Raw genomic sequence first — 5,168 nt, forward strand, 5'->3', positions numbered from 1 at the left:
GCTGAGGTCAGCAGTTTGCTTCAGCCTGGCCTTTTGTCATCCAAGTAGTGGCTTCTTCTGGGATCACTGTGGGCAGGGCCACCCCCTGCCTGCTCTGCAGTGATGGTTATGGCAGGGCTGCTGTGTTAACAGGATTGGTAATGTAGTCATGTATCAAGTTGCACAATGGCAGGGTGCGTGGTTTCCTGGTGGCAGGAAATTGTGCAGTTTTGGAGCATGTAGGCCAAGGGCAGTGGATGCAAGTAGCACTGTGGGAGGCCGCTCCTTGGGTAGAGACAGTAAATCATGCCACAGAGGCAAGCAGCACCTACAGTGAGTTTCACAAGCACCCCCTAGTGACAGCAAGTCATGCAGCATCTTGCTTGGCCATCCATGGGGAGGAAGGAGCTCTTGGAGCTGGTTCCTGCAGGTGTCTCACTAACGGCTGAGAAAGGGTGGAGAAAGCTGTGAAAGCCTCCCTCTGCCCTTTCAATCAGCAAAGTCCATAGCTGCTGGGCCAAGCAGGCTGGTGCACCAGTAGTGCACAGGGAAGCACCTTGGGGCTGAGCTGCCAGGGAGGGGAATGGAACATCTGTGGCTCCTGAGAGTGTCCAAAATGTTGGTCCAAGGGAGGGCTGGGTGGGTATCATTCACTTGCCCTTTCTCCTGCAAAGAGAGCTCCATCCAACCCTCACCTCACCTCTCTGGCTCACCTTCCAGTGCTGGCATGTCTTTCAAACTGCTGCCTTTGTGTTGGGACTCAGTAGAATCAGTGGAGCATGTCTGTCCTCCAGAAGTGGCTGGTGTCTCAGCCTCCCAGAATATTCCAACTCTCCCTGAGGTCCAGTCCCACTGATCACCAGAATTCAATGTAATGTGGACCCATGCTTCTAGAGTAGATCTCCAGGGCCAGGTGTGCAGAGTTCCTGGGTATCTATCCCCTCCCCACTCCCTTCCTCTTCCTTCCACCTGTGGGCTGGGATAGGTGAAGGGATTGGGTCCCTCTCTATTGTAGCTCCACCACTTTACCCTTTTCTGTGTGGTCTTATCTTCTTTACCAGGTATATGTGGTCTGTTTTGCAGTCTTCAGGTTGTTTTCAGGGTTAGTTGTGTTTGCCGTAGTTGCTTCTTGGCGTGTATTTTTGGGAGGAGGTTCTGCCTTGCCTTCATATTCCACCATCTATTTTTCCCCAGAAATCCCCAAAATGTGTTTTTATCAGCCATATTCATCCTTTTAAAAATGCTCCTGATTATTTCTAGTATTTTTATGTAGCCTCTTTGTTTCCTGCTTTGTGATTGTCCTGTCATGGGTGTAATTAACATATAACATTGTCCTGTGTGGTGTGTCTTACTTCTTCTGGCTATCTCTGTCTCTCCCTTTTTCTATATATCTGTATAAAAATATGTTCAGTTTAAAGAATAATTAAAGCGTGGTCATGATATCACCACACTTGTTAAGACCCAGAACCTGGACAGTACCTTGGACAGCCTCTGCCCTGTTGCATCCCTTTTTCTTTCCATTAATCTTGATTTTGTTATAATTAGCCTTTTGATTGTTTATAGTTTTGATTATTTTTTTTATCATAACAATAGTTTTACCACCCATATTTTAATTCATAAACAACAGTGTTTTTTACCTGTTTTGAACAGGTGGAGGGGTTGATTACTTTGTGACTTGCACTTTCATTCAGCATTTTTGTGTGAAGGACATTTTGATTTGTTTAGCTGTAGTTTATTCATATTTGTTGTTGAATAGTACTCTGTTGTATGAATAAGCCATAATGAACCCATTTTACTGTTGATGGCCATTTGGCTTGTTTCCAAGTTCTGGTTAATTCACACAGTGCTGCTATAAGCATTCTTATACATGTTTCTTGAGGCACATGACCAATAATTACTTTAGAGATTACTACACCTAGGAAAGTAATTGCAAGCCAGCATTTTTACATAACACCACATTAATATCAATGTGATTTTTACCAATTAATACTTGTAGGAGCAGAGTGAACTGGGAAGAAAGGCATTAACAGCAGGTGTATAATTCCTTCCCTCCTCTGAACACCCAAGCAGTGTTGGTGTTTGCTAGACCTCCTTACAAATATTATGATGGGATTTAACTAGTATGAAGACAACTGAGAAAATTCTAATCTAATAATGTTTTTAGCAGGAGATAGTTTACCTCTCTAGGCTAAATGGACAAAAGAGGACTTCTGACTTTATGGGAAATACTTGGCTATGGAATATAAATTAGTCACTGGAGCTCTATATACTTGAGTGACCAATGGCATGTAAAACCTGACACTTCAAACCTAAATGATCTTTTCTCTATGCTAGCTTTTACTGCTAATTAGCAGTCGTTGGTTACTCTGAAACAAAATGTGTTCCAGTCTGGAAAAAGGGATTTTATTTATTTTTGAAGCTGCATTTGATAGTGATAGGGTCAAATCTTTCCAAAGTCAGATATTGTCATTTATGCCAGTCTTTTGCCTGTGTAATCAGGTAAAGATAAGTTGCCTTGATATAAATTAATTGATCTTCAAACTTGACTTCAGCAGACAAACCACCCATCAACTTTCTTCCATTTTTCTTTAGCAGTTATTTATAAATATTATGATAAACTCAAAATCATTTGGAACTTTAAAAAATCTTCGTATAAGTGGACCTGTGTAGTTCAAATCCATGTTCAAGGGTCAACTGTATTTGCTCAATATATTTAGGTGCCCTGATGTTGGATGCATATATTTACAATTGTTACATCTTCTTGATGACTTGACCTCTTTATCATTATATGATGACCTTGTTTGTCTCTTGTTACCAGTGTTGGTATAAAGTCTATTTTGTCTGATATGTGCATTTTGAGCAAACATATATATATATATATATATATATATATATATATATATATATATCATCCCTTCACTTTCAGTCTGTGTGTTTTCTTACATTTGAAGTGAGTCTCTTGCAGACTGCATGTAGTTTGGTAATTAAAAAAAATTCCACCCAGCCACTTTGTACCTTTTGAATGGTGAATTCAATCTATTTATATTTAGATATTACTGATATGTCTTACTAATGCCACCTTATTAATTATTTTCTGGTTGCTTTTTAATTTCCATTGTTCCTGCCTATCTCTGTAAGTTAGTGATTTTCCATTTGGGCTTGCTTTGTTTTCCCTGTCATTATCTTTAGTGTTTTTGCTTTGTGGTTAACCTGAGGCTTACAGAAGACATCTAATAGATAAAACAGTCCAAACTTAAGGTAATTATATAGCATCATATTACTTTGTTAATTTCTGGATTATTTAAAACATTTTAAAACTAAATGATTTGAAGTGCAACATACACACAGAAAGTACAAGTACCTTAAAATTCATTAAATTCTCACACATTATATACCTTAGGTAACCAGCATCCAGATAAAAAATCAGAACATGACCAGACCCCAGAAGTCCCCTTACCCATTTATCCTTCCAGTCATTACTCCCCAAAGGAATCACTTTGCTTTCTTCTAATATCACAGATTTGTTTTGCCTGGTTTTGAATTTTATATGAATGAAATTATGCAGTATGAGCTCTTTAGTTTCTGACTTCTTTTGCTCAACATTGTGTTTGTGAGAATCATTCATATTGTTGTATATTCATGTAATTTTTTATGCTTATTATTGTATATTCTACTACATAAATATACCACAGTTTATTTTTATCTTAACTTATATTTTCCCCACTAGAAGATTTAGTTCATTAAGATAGGAATCTCTCTTTCAATCACTAATACATACCTAGAATAACACCTTATACATAGTAGGTGCTTTATAAAGATTTGTTGAAATAAATCAAACTAGTTTTTAGTCTCTCCAAAGTCTTCCAGTGTACACGTGCTTGGGCATGCAAGCCCTGCATTAGCTCTTTCTTGAGTCTATGGTTCTCCTCACTGCTCTCATTAGTGCCCCTTTGATTTCCTTATTCCTCAAAATGTATATCAGGGGATTTAGCAAGGGAGTCACCAGAGTATAGAACAGCACAATACTTTTGTTCACATCCTGTGAATAACTGGAGGGAGGCTGGAGGTACATGGAGATGAGTGTACCAAGGAAAATGATCACTAACATTAGGTGAGAACCACAGGTTCCAAAGGCCTTCTACCTCCCCTGGGCTGACTTTATCTTCAGCACTGCACTGGTAATGTGACCACAAGATCCTAAGATGAGTGATAGGGGAACCACCAAAAAAAGGGCACTGACAGCAAAGAGTTCAGACTCGTTGATGGAGGTATTGGTGCAGGCCAGTTCCAGCATCACTGGAACTTCACAGAAGAAATGGTCCACTTAGTTTTTACTGCAAAGGGGAAGAGTCATGGTCAATGCTGTCTGTACTATAGAATTAGCAAACCCTGTAAACCAAGCAGTTATAACCAGTTGCAAGCAAAGTTAGGGACACATGATCCCCATGTAGTGGAGTGGGCAGCACACAGCTGCTTAGCGGTCATAGCCTATGATAGACAGTAGGACACACTCTACTCCCCCAAGGCCCAAGGCAATGAAGAGCTGGGTGACACAGCCACCATAGGTGATGATTTTGTCCTTCCCCTTAAGGTTGGCCAGTGTCTGAGGGACAGTGCAAGTAGTCAAACAAAGGTCCATAAAAGAGAGGTTTGAGAGGAAAAAATACATAGGGGTATGGAGGTGAGGATCTGTAACTGAAAAAAGTAGAATTGTACCATTGCCTAGAAAGGTAAAAAAATAGATGATCAGGATAACCACAAAGAAAGAAGTTTCTAGCCAAGGCCTGTTGGAGAAGCCCAGGAGAATGAATCCAGTGAAGGTGCTATAATTTGCTCTTTCCATTGTCCTTTCCCTGTTGGAATTAATTCACAACTTTTTTCTGAGAGTGGGTAGATAGATTTTTGTGGGAGCTTGAGACATTTTCACAATCACTTCCTTGCTGGCAAGAAAGGGGATGATAAACAGCTACTATATGAGTATATTCCATGTTTCAGGCACTGGCCTAAACTTCCTGTTCATTTTCTCACAAGTACTCTGAGTTGGCATTTTCATGGTCTCTGTATAAATAAATGAGGGAATTGTGGGTTAAAGAGAGAGGTTCAGTAATTTTCCCAGAGTAACTCACTAATAAATGGCAGATGTAGGAGTCAAACTGACTCTAAAACATGACTTCTTAACTGCTAGGGAT

At 39.8% G+C, this 5,168-nt stretch overlaps 1 pseudogene; it reads right to left on the minus strand.

Annotated features, from left to right (window-relative positions):
- Positions 1-3,877: 3,877 nt before the first annotated feature.
- Positions 3,878-4,822, minus strand: LOC118923352 (putative olfactory receptor 2B8; annotated as a pseudogene).
- Between the last annotated feature and the right edge of the window lie 346 nt (positions 4,823-5,168).

The sequence above is a fragment of the Manis pentadactyla genome, chromosome 16 (genome assembly GCF_030020395.1).
Source record: "Manis pentadactyla isolate mManPen7 chromosome 16, mManPen7.hap1, whole genome shotgun sequence".
Classification (NCBI taxonomy): Eukaryota; Metazoa; Chordata; class Mammalia; order Pholidota; family Manidae; genus Manis; species Manis pentadactyla.